At 40.6% G+C, this 17,809-nt stretch overlaps 1 protein-coding gene across 2 annotated transcripts in view; it reads left to right on the top strand.

The window, feature by feature from the left end:
• The first annotated feature begins 510 nt into the window (after positions 1 to 510).
• The window catches only part of LOC119171377 (neural cell adhesion molecule 2-like), a 265,702-nt gene continuing 248,403 nt past the window's right edge, over positions 511 to 17,809 (top strand). For both annotated transcript variants that reach the window (XM_075892101.1, XM_075892102.1), the window contains exon 1: positions 511 to 665. The gene's annotated coding sequence lies outside the window, so the exon portion shown is untranslated. The remainder of the gene's footprint in view (positions 666 to 17,809) is intronic.

Here is a 17,809-nt window from a genome sequence, read left to right as displayed (position 1 = left end):
GATTTGGGGTGGACTTCTCACTTCGGAAGACAAAGAACATCTTCCGACGTCCTTCTCACTTCTTTCTTTTTGAGTCAAAACTTTCGCCGCGTAGAATATAAAAGAATTAGAAAGTATCTTACAGAAGCGCCGTGTGTTTGTGTCGTGTGTGATTGTGGCTGAGCAACGACTAGCCCGTGAGAGGAGCCTAAAGAAAAGAAAACGCCAAAGAAAAGTAACCGTCACGTAACTTCTTATACACCCTGCACTGGTTCATCCGATCGGTTCTGACAGTTTGATGGCGGCAGCTTGTGCGGGCGGTGCTTGTCGCTTTCGGTCCCGCCGCCGGGCCTAGATTCCGTGACAGGCGTGTGTCGACGAGGAGTGAGCTGTGGTGCCCGAGGAGAGAGCACCGCGCAGAACTACGGCCGAGCGAAGGCGAGGTGGGACCCGACTCTGCAGGATCGAGTGTTGACTGTAGCCGAGTGAAGTGTTTCTTCTCTATCCGTTCTGGCATCGTTGGCATTCACCGGTCACCGTGGAGGGACGGACAGGTGGACGAGTGCATGCCGTGCTTTTGACGCCTATTCTCGGGGAAAGGAATCGTCAAAGTGCTGTCTCTGGCTCTCTCTCTTCTTTCACTTGGAACTGTGGATCTACGCGTTCAACTAGTCCCACAAGCAGTGGTAAGAATGCACTTTGTCATACATTATTACGGGCCTGGAACGATTCTTCGCTTTGTAGAAGGATGAAAATTACCCCGGATGGTCGTCACTCAATCTTGGAAAAAAAAATTGTTCCCAAATCGTAGTTGTCTTTCGCCCGCTTTACGTACGCAGTTTGCGCATCTGAAGGATAAAGAATCATGGGCTTGAATGTCGCGTCATGATCGTCAATGCGGGAAAGGTCTTTGGTGTTCTATCCAGAGCTGTCAAAGTTTCTAGCCAGTCGTGTTTGCATTCCGTGTGCAGATATCTCTAATTAAATTTTGCATAAAAATATCTCTCCCATATTCAAATGAAATTAAGATGAGAGAGAATTGTCTTTCTGAAACACTTATTCTACGATTACGTGAACGGCAAGTACTTCAGATTCTTTTGTCTTTAAGGAGCTGTTGGCGCTCCGAGTGGTGGTCCACGCTTGTTTTCCTTTGTTGTGAACCATAGATTATAAAATAAGATGTAGTATGCGGAAAAGAATTCCTACTAAACCTAGATGAGTTCATTCACAAAAAATAATTAATTACCGTTTTTAGGTTTTGAAATCAACGCGCAGTGACAGATAACCATAGCCCCACTTTTATTTGTGCCGCATGAAGAGGGCATGGAACAAGGTTGTTAATATGAAAACAAAATATTCTCACCTCTCACCTGACATTCATGGTACGTTTGTCACCACTATCTGTACCTCATGCTTCCTTCTATCTATTGTTTATATTGTTGTACGATTGTTTCTAGTGTAAGTTAACTAAAACCAATGGCTATATAGAAGTAACGCAATTAGGCAGATGTCGAGACGTGTTACATTTCTTCATGATGTGCTGAAATAGTAATTTGAGGCTACGTCGCCTCTAAATATGCAGACATAACTTCGCACCATTAGACAAGATGAGATGACATCTGCTATCACGCTAATAGGAGACTAATTGCTCCTAGATAAATAAACAAATATTATTTAAGAGTGAAACCTCGGCATCAAATATTGCTTCGTATTAGCCGTATGTTAAGAAACGCTAGGGGGCTTAAATGTTTAACCAGAATGTCAGCGCGCTGCACTCGCCGTTCTATATTCATCGGTTGTAGTTTACGAAAAAATAACACCCACGTGTTTTATATATATATATATATATATATATATATATATATATATATATATATATATATATATATATATACATAGATATATATATATATATATATATATATATATATATATATATATATATATATATATATATATATATATATGTGTGTGTGTGTGTGTGTGTGTGTGTGCGTGTGTGTGTGTGTGTGTGTGTATTGAACATAAGAATTGTATTCAATGAAAAATATTTATGCGCCAACCTTATACCAAAATAACCACCAATACAGACAAAACTAACACAAGTGCTGCTGGTGGATTATGATATGATATTCCACAGACACTATATTTAATTTCTTGGCAAGCCATACTCCTGGCATCCAAATACAGTATATTGAGCTATGTAATAATGACTTGTCTTTCATGCAGGCATGTGGCTAATCATAATTTTATGTGTTTTAATATCCATAATAAAGTACTTCACGAAAATACAATATTTTTGTATTTATAACAATTTTGAGGGTATCGCTTGTGGCACTAAACATTGAGTCCTAAAAAGTTGTTCCTCCAACTTACAGGGCTGAAGTCGAAATCTGTGGCGTTGGAAGTTGTGCACAAGGTCGCGCGTTCAGATTCAGACGCTGCAGATGCCTCTTTTCAGGAGAAATACTCAATGAAGCTTATGATCTTATAGCTACGTGTTTATCAAGGGAACCTACACTATGAAAATGAATTCACATTCGTCAATATAACAATGCAAGGTTTCTTATCATTATGCATAATTTACTTTGCATAGTCGTGACTTACATATATTGTACATGACAAGCAACGTTTCTGTGTTTTACAGATATTGCGGCATCGAGTACTGCATAAAAAAATGCGAGGTATTTCTGTCTGCCGCTAACATATTCATCAGCATTCTGTTTCTTTTTTCATAAGAGGCAAAATTATTTCGTACAAACGGAAACCTAATCACTCTTTCCCCGGCGCAAGTAAGATTACTTATGGTGCATAATTTACGCCGAAGAAATTCATTTTGAGCGTGCGCTTAGCTAGTTTGGGAGAGCTCGATACGGAAGCGCTGTTTTAGCATTATCTCGTAAGGGGTGGCTTGAAATTAAACAACCATACTCCGTGTCAAATTACGCTTACTGTGCGAAGTAAGTCATTGCCCTCTGCTAGATTTTTTGATACTTTTTTGGCCCTGCTTCTCAGTTTTCTTCTCCAGTATTATTAATGGCACTCACATTATCCTTTTCAAGAATTCAGAGAGAAAACCTTCACGATTGAAGAGGGAGCTGAAAAATTGTTATCAATAATTTTTTTTTAAATGCCACCTTTTCCTAAACTGCGCTTCCGGCTCACTATCAGCCCAAAATTTCGGGTTTATTGAAAACTATGGAAAAATAAGCTAGGTTTTGCAAGGCAATGCGTACATTTCCAGCTTCTGCTTATTGAGTGAACGAAGACGTCATTAAGGTTTGAGTGCCCTAAAAAGCGTAATAAGTGAACATAATTCACAAGCTTCGGCGTAACGATGGTCTGTACACAAACTAACGGGTCCCATCTTCAGTTTCTCGATTACTCGGCAAGCTAAGGCTACGCTCAAGCAACCTACATGTTTACGTAGAGAAGTACCGACTTAATAATTTAATTCCGTCAACGATAAGCTCATGAGAAAGAAGCGAATTACCTTTTGAGGCAGGTTTTCTTGCCATTGTCTGCGTTTTTTTCAGGGTATTGGTAGTGCCAATTCTTTTGTTGTTATAGCAAAACTTTATGGATATGTTAAGTACGAAAAATCGATAACGCTAAGAAGGACACAGGCGAGACCCAGTTCTTTCATGAGATAATTGAACATTATTGGCTTATTCCATAAATTCTCCCTGCCCGCTCCCCCTCCTATTGCTTGCGGCACTTCACGTGATGTTTCATTGCTTCCGGGATCGGCCTTTATTTGACGAAACAACGCTTACATTGGATAAAGCCATTTATGATGGCACCAATTTTTACAATTTGTGACATCATGATGGCATTATATGACACTGAAATTGTTTCACATGTGGTGTTCCGAGGAATACGCCGCAACTCACTTAATAATTGGCCTATGTGTTTTATGACTCTGTTGTCGTATTTTTACTGTTCAGACTTTTTTTTTATTTTACTGCGCGTATTTGGCACTGACTGTCCAGGATTCTTGAACTTGGGAAACATGAAGGTGTGTGCGTTAATGTTCGTAGCTCAAGTAGTGTTCTATGTTGCGGCAAAAGTGAGCTATGAGGGCTCCATCAAACCTAATAACAAATACTTTTAAAATAACTGCTCATTGGGCGTGTGGGTGTACATTCTTAATTGTAAATGGCTTGAAGGGACACTAAAGGCAACTATTAGGTCGACGTTGGTTGTTGAAATGGTGGTCCAGAAACCTCGTTACTTTTTGCCAAGGAAGTGCTTATTTTGAAATAAAATGTCATTTTAGTGGTCCGCATCGGGTTAACGCACTTCAAATCACTCGCCTCTAGCAGAGTTTCACGTCACTGTTGCCGTGAACAACGTTGCCCGACTTTACTGCTAAGCCGGTGACACAATTGTAGCAGCAGAACGAAAGTAGTGAAGCCACAGCAGCCATTGAACAATTTCCTACCTTGGCCTGCGAGATGGCAGACGCGCTTGTTTTATCTGAGCCCTACTAGATGGCACGACCTGTTTAGTTTAACCAGACGAAAATGGAACTTTTGAACCACTCGTGCCGTTCCCCAAAGTAACGACCGGCGCTTGTTTTTTGCATGAATCAAACATAAACGAACAAGCAGCATTTTATTACTTCTCTTGAAGAATGGAAGAATCTTTATCTAATGCAGCTAGTTCGATGACAAGTGATTAATTGTTGGCAGTACCTCTGACATAATCGGAATAATTTTGCGAATTTCTCATAGAAGCACATGTGTTCTCGTGCATTTGTCTTAATTTCTCGCTAAGTAGGGCACTGCTGTTTGTAATATTGTCGTTTTAGACGTCTTCGTAAACAAAGCTTTCACTTTCACAAATAACAGAAATTGTTACTTGACTTAAGCGTCCCATCGAAAGAACGGATCTCTAAGGTGGCCACGCCTTTTTAGCCTTTTTCTTAGGTGTCCCCTGATTTTCTTAAGTCTCCGTTCATTTAAGTACTTTATCATCACGAACAAATACTCGCAAGTCACGGGTAATGCAGAGATATAGTAAATAGACTTCTATAGAAAATATGTGTTGCAGAAAAATATTGTGTAAGAAAACGCCTGTTTGTAACAGCTCTAACGTAATTTTGTCTTTTGGTAGTTGGAATACAAAAGTGTGAGTTTACAGATGGGGATTATTTGTATCCATGAGATTGATGGGCTCATTTTAAATATGACATTTATCAAGCAAATGTTTAGGGTATTTTTTCTTGTATATTCACCCCGTAGGCTGCTATGTATGTTCAAGGGCTGCGCATACGGTGTTTGACCGGTAATTGCTGTTCGATATAGTGTATTAGGACACTTTTTCTATCTAACACCTTAGCAACAATCATCAGAGGTCATCATCGACGTGAATCTACACCAAGGACGAGAGGATGAGTGTCATAATTTGGAAATCAGAAATGCTGGCGTCTAATGCAGCTTTTGATACAGCGTAATGTCATTCAAATCATTTGGTAATACATTAAAAATCTATGCTTACTACTTCCATAAGTTTACTGCGAAGCAAATGAATCAATCCACCCCAAGGAAGGCAAAAACAAAACAAAAATCTTATCCACGAAGTACAGGAGGATATGTGACAATATATGCTTGTTTCATATAATTTTGGGCTTTTTGTGTGTTCAAGCGTTGTCACGAGAGGCTCCGTAAGCTACAAAGCGATGTATGACAGAGCCTCGGCTTTAAGGTTGGGGAGCATTTTATATAAAACACAGGAAGTATGCAGGGCCGACTGGTATATAACATTCCTAATACTTAAGGTGTCGCAATCATTGCTTTTAGAACGAAAGCTGTTATGAGATGACAACTTGGATCACGCGCAGTTGTCCGCCACCACCGCCGCCCGTATCCGTAACCACATCGCGCGAAATTAGAAAAAGAACCTAGCACCACAGACACAATGGGGCTCAGACCCAGGTTCGCTGGGTGCCAGCCCAGTATTCTACCACTGAGCTACGCCGTTTTTTTTTCTCACATATTGAATGCAAATGCGGCATACGTACATGCATGGCGTACAGCATACATAGGGTCAAGTCGACAAATTTACAAAAGACATTACAAAGTAAACCTCATACAACACAATGTCTAAAAGGGTATCTGAGTAGCACACTTCGTGAACTCAGCCCACCAGTCCAGCTGAAATTTCAGTTGATCATAAAAGTTCCTTAGCTACGCAGTCATTAACCCGAAGTGGCATCGCGAAGACATCATTGGTTCCACATGCCTGTCCAACATGCAAGTTTTCCACAAAATATGCATGCCCAATAACAACATCATGTCAACTGGCATGTCGTTGCATTTTGGTGGTATCAGATAACGAATGCGATGAGAATTTAAATCCAGACGATTTTTGAAGGCCGTCTGCAGGACATCCCAGAAAAGTATGGCGTCCATACAACTAATAAAGCAATGTTTGATTGTTTCTGGAACTTTACTGAGGCAGCAGGTGATTGAGGATACGAATATGCTTTTGCTGTTTCAATCAGGTATTTACAGGCATTGTTTCTGTATGCACTTTGTAAAAAATGCCCTATTTATTGGTGAAATCAGCATTTTTGTTAAACGTAATAGCACGTCATGACTATATAGAAAATCCAATATATAGTGAGCGTTAACGTTGGGACAGAAAGAGCACACCCAACACAGCATATTATATAGCTCTTTTTTTTTAGCTAGAGAAAAAGTACTCACAGGAGAATCTGGCTGCCAGGAAACGCGCTGATTCGTATACTTCGCGCATGAACCCTTGCAGATAGGGAGGCGATGCAAACTTAGTAGATACCACTGAATTTGGAAAAACATCTGCGAAATTCACTTGCAAGAATGTTCGAAGCAGTTCATGAGCCCACTTATGAAAATAGAAAAAGCGCCATAGCAGTTCTCTATTAAAGAGGTGTACCAACCCAAGACCACCTGCACAGACAGGTGTAGAAACATTGTCTCGCCTCATCGGTTCATAGGTTGATGACCAAATAAAGGTAGCGAATATACGGTGAAATTTATGTATGGAAACCCTCGAACGACAAATTATTTGCAGAAGGTAGAATATTTTTGTTGCCAAAAACAGGTTGCATGCTTTAGCTCTGACAGAGGTTATGAGAAATAAACGTCTGGGTATAGAGCTTTAGGCTGGGTACACATTCTTTCACATGCATGTGCGCTTGATCGACATGCATGTGAAACGCCTAAATATTTTGGTGGAACACAGGACCATTTTATACACTAAAGATGAGTTGGTTTATATGTCCATGAGCCAAACCACAGTCCTAAGCTACGGTGGTGCTTCTGACTTGTTGGCAAACTTGCCTTAGACAGGCTTGATGTCGGGAAGGCAAGTGCGTTAATACGACCTATAAATCGTTTTAAATAACGAAAGAACAACCAGTCGTCGCACAATGCAAATAGCGTAACGAGTGGGCCGTCCAATGCTCCAACCCATTACAAAAAGCTTGTTCTTGTTCTTCTAATAACAGTGATGCATATCTTGTCTTGTCTTGTCGCCTAGAAGATTTTGGCTCATACTTTTGAGCCACACTGTACTATACAATGGAAATTTGTTATATAACGCTTGCTAAAAAAAGAGAGAAATTAGATAAGAACAACAATGATGTTCCTTTGAAAAACGTAAAAAAGTGCAGAAGAATTCGATAAATCAGAATATATAAAACAAATTAGAAAGAATGAAGAAGGGGGACAAAGAATTGGATATATCTGGCAATATCCACTTCAGCCATAATTCCTCATTGTCGTCAGCCACTGCATAACCAATTGGCACGAAATCCGTTGCAAGTGTTTAGCAGATACCACGCTTCTTAGAATAATGATGAAAAATAGCATAGCGAACGCTGGCCTACTACCCAAAAGTTTATTATTAATGCCCTAGTGGGTATCAAGCAAGTGTGTTTGCAGTAGTTGCCCAATGAGTCTTCTGAAAAGGCTCTGAAAGGCCGCTCTTCTAGCTTTCGCTGTGACTGTGCTGTGCATTCCGCGCAGGCTTAGGTTTTTTTATGTGTTGGTTAATTGCGTTAATCTTCATGTATAATGGCACTACCAGCGTACCATATTACCATATTACGCAGGAACAGTAGAGTTCATAAAGTGACAATTAATTGAAAAAAAAACAATAATATATATATATATATATATATATATATATATATATATATATATATATATATATAAGGGAAAGAAGTGTATACCTAAGGGCTCGTTTTTCCGTGTTTTAACACAATATTAATGAGATATAACAGACAGTAATGCCAAGGAATGTACAGGGGAAGTTATTAGAACCAATGGAATGTAAATAAGAAGAAAGAAGAAAGAAAAGTGGATGAAAAAATTACCAACTGTGAGCAGGAATCGAACTTACGACCTTCGAATTACGCGTTCCATGCTCTAACGACTGAGCTATCACAGCGGCCCTCCCTCCATCCACTTTTTTGGGTTTATCTGTGAATTTGGAAGTAGGAGCGACAGTCAGCGCCATCTATAAGCCAAACAACGAGTGTGAAAACACTCTTATGCGCATGTTTGGCGTCACGTAGCACGTGAACTTATTATGAGCGAGCAGCTGATTAATTGTCCCTCTTATACAACCTAAACACACCAAGTCTGCCAGTACGAGACCCTCGTTCAATGAAATAAGGGAAAGAAGTGTATACCTAAGGGCTCGTTTTTCCGTGTTTTAACACAATATTAATGAGATATAACAGACAGTAATGCCAAGGAATGTACAGGGGAAGTTATTAGAACCAATGGAATGTAAATAAGAAGAAAGAAGAAAGAAAAGTGGATGAAAAAATTACCAACTGTGAGCAGGAATCGAACCTACGACTTTCGAATTATATATATATATATAATATATATTATATATATATATATATATATATATATATATATATATATATATATATATATATATATATATATATATATATAAATGAAGAAAAGGTAAAAACAATAATAGAAACAAAGATAACCTAAGAACGAAGGTGACTTTTCCTTGCCATTAAAACTTCGTTTGTCTTTTTTATTTAATTTTTGTAGCTCTGCTGCTTCCTATTTCTCAGCATTTCATTTGGTTTCATTATGCGAGATAAAATCCAGTTTGGAGCATACAATCAAATTCAATTAGGAAGCATTCGATAGAGTCTCTCTATCTTCATTAGAGAGCGTTCGCAGGTAGTACAATACGAAATCCGCGCACCAACGAGGACCGCATACGAGGTAGAATACGAGGAGCGAGAAGTGGAAACACATAAGCCCAGTTAGGAGCAAAGCTTTGCCCCCGTCCAAGCAAGATAGCAAATGAATCTGTCGCGAAACAGAAAGCGCGTATACCTGCCCACTCTGCACGGGAGTGAGAACGCAAGGGCTTTAAAGGTCTACGCCACCTCTTTCCCCCTTCCACAGGTTCCAGCTTTTGAAAGAGAATGGATGCTGTTGAAGGGAACGGAAAAAGCGAATAAGCAATAAACCCTGTTTTCCCCGCAAGAAGAAAAAAAGTGGAGTCTAAAAAGTGGCTAGAAGCGTGAAGGTGACGCGCTGTAAATGCAGGAGAGATGATGCAATTGTGAGAGATTTTTTTTGTTTTCGTTCTTTTTTATGATGTTTCTGAGTTTTAGTGACTCACCAAACGTTCGGTGTATATTGCGCCCCACGCAGGCATCAAAGCCACCCGGATTTACGCGGAATGGGTTTTGAGCGGATTAAAGCCAGATCCGCGCTACACTCTTCTTTTCATCATCCCTGTTTAAGTGAAGAGCATAGATTAAAAAAAATGGCAAGTCAGCCAAGAAGTAAAGTGAGAATAAATGCTTCCCCTTTTTATCTCTTTCTGCAAATGGGATGAAATTGTAGCAGTCGCTTTACAAACAATGAAATGAGGATCAAAAACGAAGAAAGAACAGAAATTTGGAGAGGAAAGAGGGGGAGGGGTTACGCACGAGAGACGAGGCAGACGAAAGTGCGATCAGGACGTGCTCGCTTCCGCTTTTCGTTATTGGTTTATCTTTGGTTTTCACGAGTGCTTTCCATCACACCGCTCGATTCTCGAAACCTACGAGCGACGTTTATCTCACTGGGTTATCTGCAAAGGCTCTCTTCGACTCGTTTTGTACCTCCACTCACTCTTTTTCTATTACATTTTTTTATTTGGGTCGTTAGTGTCTACGCAGGAAATATGAGTGAAAAGGTGAAAGTGTGTCAGGCAGTAATCGTGGAGGAAAACAAATGCAGCATAAAACGCGTACACTGTGTGTGGCCTTTTGTAGAGTTTGAGGTTTCTGTACAAGCATCCCTATTAGTCACCCTTGGATTGAACGAAGCACTGCTCTCCGAACGATTACTTACCTTTACATATGTCGCAGCGCTACACTTTAGAGCGATAGAGAGAATTTATCCTAAATTTAGATTCTGTTCTGATTGATTGATTTGTGGGGTGTAACTTCCCATTACCACCATTTGATTATGAGAGACGACGTAGTGCAGGGCTCCGGAGGTTTCAAACACCTGGGGTTCCTTAACGTGCACCCAAATCTGAGCACACGGGCCTACAACATTTTCGCCTCCATCGGAAATGCAGCCGCTGCCACCGGGATTTGATCTCGCGACCTGCGTGTCAGCAGCCGAGTACCTTAGCCACTAGACCATCACAGCGGGGCTTAGATGCTGTTCTGCCGGCCCACATATCTAGTGAGCGTGTTCAGTTAACCAGTTCGTTGTATTCAAGGAACCTGAGTCGTTCTAAAATTTGAAAAAATAAGCTTCAAATGGTAAACTAAAGCGTTTTCATAGAGCATGCGCTGATCGGTATGCATTCGACATTTATACAACGTGTTCCATGGCTTCAAATGAGCCACAGCTCTAGCGGTTTTGATTTGCCACTTGATAGAAACGCTGCCGTGACGCGTTTCTATTAGCGTTTAGGCAATGCAGATCATATATAGTTTCCAGGTATATATTGCGGCAAGCTCGGAGTCATGATCAGAGGTGCGGACCAATTAAGTAAAACAAAAGCTAATGATGTGTCGGAGTGCTTCAAAGCTGTTTCTTTCCTTCCGAAGGAAGTATTTTAGCAAGACGGAAATGTGGGCTTATTGGTCAAGATTCATTGTGGCTTACAGCGCAAAACACCAGGTCTAGTACCGTGTCTACTACTAGTCTATGTCTGGGTGTTTAGCACTATAAGCCACACTGAAGTATTCTAGCTAGTCGGCAAGCGTCAAGCCGGGCCAAGTAAACCCACTTATAGTTTTTTTTCACTGTTCAACATCTTCACATGCCGCTTCATCCGCTTTATCATTGAGCATAATACCGCACAAAGCTGGTATTCAATGAAATGTGATGAATTTCCCTCCGGTAATAGACAAGTGGTGTAAACATAAGTCGACAAAACTTCTGGGGCTCACTCAGACTGACTCATAAAATTTATTTTGCACTGAAAACCTACTCAAACTCACGCTCATCAGAATATTTCTGACCCGGACTTATCCGGACTCACACTCACCAAAACATTACTCCCCCGGGCTTGCTCAAACTAAGCCTCACAGCTCGATCTGAGTATGAGAATTTCGACTCATCAGTCAATTAGCCAAGAATTATTATTGTCGACCACAATGTGAATGCAATATTAAACGAATATCTCGGGTGATCGGCGCTCTTCCTGACGGCTTTTGAATCATTCAGTACCTTAGAATTCGAGTTATGAGTGCTTTCAAACCAGTAAGGCCATATGTCTTGAAAGAGAGGACAACATAAGATGTATTAATCAATATTTTTCTCGGACGAGTTAGAAGGAGGGATGGGGGTCATGACATTCCCTTACGTAATTAGAGCCTGCGATCAATAAATATTTAATTGGTGCACGAAAAGAACTGCTTTGGAATTCGTGTGAGTATAAATGTGAATAGAGGTAAGGCTGATTGTAATGCTGAATAGTAAATATGAGTGTAAATACGCAATGCCGAAAGAAACGACCACAAAGTGGCTCTAATTATTTCATGGGTGAAATCATTCACAAGTTGCAGCTCACTGCGCGACAAATGAGTAACAGCAAAGGAGTTTTTCATGAACCATAACTTGATGAGTTGCCTGCTACAGTGACAGAACCAATAGCGTGTTTCTTGGTGGTATTGATAAGCTTAGAATACTCGCACAAGGAATATCCATCAGGGTTTGTAAGCGGCGAGTTTTCCTCTACCAATCTTCAGGTCACGCGTTCATCGCGACCACATTTAGGTGGTTGGGAAATGCAGGAATGCTAGTTACATAGACTTGAGTGCAGATAGAAATACTGCAGAGAGAGAGAAAAACAACATTTTTCGTGCATCCGGCGTGCGGGAAGTCACCTGCCGTGCAGGGCGCGGGTATTCCCTATCTAAAGAGTATGGCTAATAGTCCTATAGTCCCAGACCCTAGATCTTGAGGACGTTGTGCTCTGGCTAGGCGTTGGATACTCGGGCTCCTCCGCTCCCGTTGTCCGGGGCGTCGGTTCCCTTTCTCGTCTGCTTTGCCAGGGCCTCCTCAAGCCGCTGGATGGCCCTTCGTTGTGTGGTTGAGTGCTCTACGTTACCGGGACTTCCTTACTTCTGCGTGCCTCCTAATTATGTCGTGGTTTCGTCACGCAAGAACATCGTAAATTGTTATTCTGGGAAATGATCTCCTTGTTCAATTTCATTCCAAGAGTTAGTATGCGGGTAGCTTCAGGGACAGCGATGCCTGAGAAAAAGTGTAAACTGCAATAAACTGGCAAGGGAGAGGCTCGAAAGGGAAAAGTAAATTTACCGAGGCGCCACGTTCTTTCACCGAGGTCAGTCTTGATTAACATTCTTACATACCTTTCATTTTGAACTCTTTCTCTCTCTCTTTCTTTCTCTCACAAGCGTAGAAAGTTTGTTTTTCCATTTTGCTTTAGCAAACAAGATAGACAATGACGTGTCCAACGACTTTGTATAGGTATTATTACACAGAACCGTGGAAGAAGATCGAGATAAAGGACGTTGAGAATCCGAAGGAAAAATTGAAACGAAAACTATATTTACTTGTGAAATAAGCTCATTACTTTAGATGCTTGGTTTACATGTGTCGAGTTCATTACTTTAGATGCTTGGCTGACTGAGTACGGGTTAATTAAATAAAGTTAGTATAGGCTCAATAGCAACCAGTGTGACATATATAATCAATCAAGAGAAAGCACTGTCCTCGCGCTGTATATGTGTGCAAGGCATAACTACAGCAAAAAAATCTAACCTTTTTTGCTTTGTTTTTTTTGCTGAGAACTTCAATGTGCTCACTGACCCCTTAATTGAAGAGATGAAATGCGTGAAGCCAAATATATTCTGTCAACAGTTTGCTTTCTATCAGCTCTTACACTCACGATACAAGATGTCATGTTCAAGCACATTACACTCGTGCACTATTACATACTAGAGGATCCCGGTGAGCCTGTAGTTGGTCATATTATCTAGTAGCAGTATTCGGCAACATTTTATGCTTTACGTCTACGTGTGCTATGTCTATGTCTCAGTGATGATGTGAAGCGCACGCGCAAAATAAACTTTTTTCTCTTTCATTTTGATAAGCAGCACGAAAACTAAGTAGATTTTAGGAGTGCGCGAAGATAAGGTCTGTGCCGCGAGTGCCTTTGTACTTTTTACCTCTACAATGCGTCCCGTATTTGCAGTGTTAACCACCCTTGTATCCATAAGCGTATCTAATCACCATATTGGAAACTATCTTCTTGTTTACATACCTGTGTAATGAAGCGCTTAGACATATGAGAGAGGCAAATAAACTTTTGTACAGAGGAAGTAAAGGACCCTTGTCTTGTATGAACAGCCTCTACACTGTATGAATTGAGAAGATAAACATTTAGGTGGAACAGTAACGTTTCCACAGACGGTACACAATTTTTGACAGTAGAAAGTGTAAACTACGCGGTCTCATGGTCTAACCGTATGGTTGTGTTCTTTGCGTTAAAAAACGATAAAAAAACATGCGTCTCTTTCTAAATCCCCATTAGGAAACGAATGTGGGAGATGAGAGACGGAAAACTAAATTTTGTAGATGAACAAGCGAGTGGAAATAAACATGAGAGGTGAACTTAGGAGTGAAATACGGCGTTCTCTAAGTCGATCTCAAATTGTTCCTGGTCAACGAAATCACCGCTCTAACAAAATCTTGAGATTTATGGTTCAGGTAGATTTCTTTTGAGCTCTTCGAGGTTCCAACAATTGGGATCGTTATATCGGAGCAAAGCTCAACGGTCACCCATCGGGAAGAATGCCTTTGCTTTTTCAATTCACCCAGAGACAGTTCAAAGCGAACTGGCTTTTCGCGAAACAGCGGTCGCCTAAGAAATCTATATCAAAACTTAATACTCGGTTCGGTGGTCCCTAAGAAGAGCTCGGCAGTCTTTTAATCTCACGCCACAAGCTCTATTCCTTCAGCTGTATAGTTTCTGTTACACACACGCGCACGCGCACTCTTTTTTTCTTTCTCTTTATCTCTTTTTCTTGGAACAGAACTGCAACACAGAGTTGCCATCTTGGTGAAAGGTATACCGGATGCAAGGCAACGAGTGTTGGATTTCGGGAGGAATTAACCGAGATGTCGCACATCAGCGGCTGAAATGAAGATGCGTGGATAAGAAAAAGGAAACACTTTAGTTATTACTGACGAGTCTTATCGAATAGACATGTCGGCTTTTGAAATTTCGACAATGTTCACAAATTTCCTGCGAGTGCCTTATAGGTCACATTGCAATCAATGAAATGGATCGTCTCCTTTTGCAGTGTATAGTAAAGAATCATTCTCGGCTAAAAGATACCCGAGCGTATAATTATGCGCGGGTTAGATGGCTCTGGATGCCACATTTTGTTCTTTCATTGACTCTTACGAAGTACTTATTCATGGCAGCACTGAATTTCAGTATCAGAGGGCGATGCTAATACTTTAGAATAGTTTAACGTTCTCTCGCCAATAACGTTATGTAGCCTTTTAAGCACCTGTATTCAAAGATTTAGCAAGTAATAAGATATTGGCAATTTGGTGATCAATGATATATGATGAAGAAGCGAACAAAATGACACAATCACGCACTCGTAAGGCGCATGTGTCTGCGCCATTTTATGAGTGCGTGATTGCATCCTTTTGCGTGCTGTTTTCTAAAGTAATAAAAGTGTCTGGTGACTGAATGCATTCTCGAGCTTATGTAGCTTGCATCTGTGTATCAATGAAATGAGGTGAATTTTACGAAATCTGCAAACTTGCATTGAACGGAATGGTGCCTAGAGGTCTCGGTAGTCATTATTGCGTGGGATGTAAGCAGGAAAAACGGCACTTTTTGAACAAGAGAAGTTTAGTTCACGTTGTTTGGTTTTTTTTTTCTTTTTTGCCAGTTCGGGGTCGTTGACGTAACTAAAACACAAATTCATTGAGGGTCAGGGCACGAAAGCTGATTACGCTACGGAAATCATGCCTAAGGGCACGCATGAGCCAGGTGCTTTCATAAAGAGAGAAGTCATGACCACTAATCTTCGCTCATGACTGTTTTGTTCTCAGCTCAGGAAGATTAAAACACATTTGTTTGTTGTATAGATGTAAGCCATGGCAGTATATTCTTTTTTTAGCCGTATAATGCAGTGAGCAATAAAAGTCCTACTTTTCAGTGTGATGCCTCCGCAGAGTGATGCTTTAAATCTCAGCGCTGGTTTATCGCTCACGCCTGTCCTTGTAGCGGCGAAAGCGGACGTGTTTTTGTTCTTGCTGTGGCGTACAATAAAGTAATGATATGAAAAGTGCTGCCAAGTAAGCTTTCATAAACAAAACTCTTTAGGTGAACCGCGCGGCTTTACCGTCTGTGGCAACTCAACTGCTATCACCGTGCGTGTTCAAGCGTAAACGCTCAAAATTATGTATATCTCTCATTTAAATACCAAAAAAATAAGGATGAAAAATGCAGCTGAAAGGCATGGACAGCGAATCTTGCCATACGTTTTTGCTATTTAACACATGATGTTGCGTATATGCGTGTAAGAGCAAACATTCCCCTACAGTAAAGATGTTTTTTTTTGTTTGGTTTGGTTTTCTGGGGTCTAAATAGACACTAAATAAAAAAAAATATTCTCAGGTTAGTCCATTGCCTTCGCACAATTTCAAAATCACATATAAGTCTATTCCCTTTTCACAATTGCACAATCGCCAAGTGGGTCGCAATGTAGGCCCGTGTGCTCAGATTTGGGTGCACGTAAAGAAACCCCAGGTGGTCGCAATGTCTGGAGCCCTCCACTACGGCGTCTCTCATAATCATATAGTGGTTTTGCGACGTTAAACCCCACATAGGAGAGAGGACGCCTGTCGCAAGAAGTCTTTTCTAAGCGAGAAAGATCATGAAAAGTGTGAGTGGCAACTCTATGAAATTTTCACACAAAACGCCATGACACCATAGATTTTGACGGTAATTGCTATGTGCTGACAAGTAAAAAGATGACGCTTATTGCCCTCTCAAAATGCGGCTATCATCCAGTCATGCCCTAGTCAGCTCGTACGTTTGGTAGACACTCCGCTGTTGCATTTGCAGTTCTCCCAGAAGATGTGTAATAACATCACTAGAAGTCATGTAGTCCGCTCAAGTATTGCTCACAATAAATCCTAAAACGTGTGTCATAAATCGTTGTCCTTTTCCAAGTGTCGGACATCTGGAACCAGTTCGTATTTGCGGCTGCGAATTGTTGCAGTTTTTTTAGGTAACGAGAAGCAACTTTTCTACTCTTTTTGTATGTATGTATGTATGTATGTATGTATGTATGTATGTATGTATGTATGTATGTATGTATGTATGTATGTATGTATGTATGTATGTATGTATGTATGTATGTATGTATGTATGTATGTATGTATGTATGCATGTATGTATGTATGTATGTATGTATGTATGTATGTATGTATGTATGTATGTATGTATGTATGTATGTATGTATGTATGTATGTATGTATGTATGTATGTATGTATGTATGTATGTATGTGCGTATGTATGCATCTATGTATGTATGCATGTGCGTATGTATGTATGTATGTATGTATGTATGTATGTATGTATGTATGTATGTATGTACAGCCATTAGCACCTTTAACTCGAACGCTCCAGCACGTAGCCTCAGCAAGCTTAGACTGCGGTCAGCGGCACCAAGCGTTGAAAATGTTACGCTTGCTGCAGTTAATGATATATATGGAGCGCGCGTCGGTTTCACTAGTAAATTTCTGTTTTCGGTGTGCCTGACCAGTATGTCTAATACACTCACTTGGCATCCCGTTTCTGCCACGTTTCGCTCGTTCTTCGTTATCGCGCTCGCCCATAGCGTTCGTTATCATATACTTATCTCGATAGTGAACCATTGCAGGCACAGCTTTACACCTTTCAAGTTCCGATTCGAGGCTGCTGCTCGAAAGAAATCGCATTTATGAAAAGCAGAGCAAACACACGTTCATTACGTTTGTAAAGGCTTCATAAAAAATAAATCTGAAGTGCAGCGGCGTTGTTCTTGTCCTGATTCTGTAATTTTCAGAGAGCGGGAATGAATTTGTTCTCGCAATTTATAGCATGCCTTCCTGCTCGGTTCCCGCTGCATGAAATAAGTCATCTTGGACTGCAAGATTTGTGCGTGTAAAAATATGCGGAGTTTAAAGTCCCAGAATCATGATTTGATTATGAGTGGCGCCGTAGTTCAGGTCAACAGGAATTTCGACGTGCTTCAGGAAGGTGTAACGGGGCAACGACTTATTTTATATGCACATTCAAACTTTTTTA

Source organism: Rhipicephalus microplus, chromosome 4 (assembly GCF_043290135.1).
Source record: "Rhipicephalus microplus isolate Deutch F79 chromosome 4, USDA_Rmic, whole genome shotgun sequence".
NCBI classification, from domain to species: Eukaryota; Metazoa; Arthropoda; class Arachnida; order Ixodida; family Ixodidae; genus Rhipicephalus; species Rhipicephalus microplus.
The sequence above is the reverse complement of the archived record's forward strand: the minus strand, read 5'-3'. Positions and strand labels throughout refer to the sequence as shown.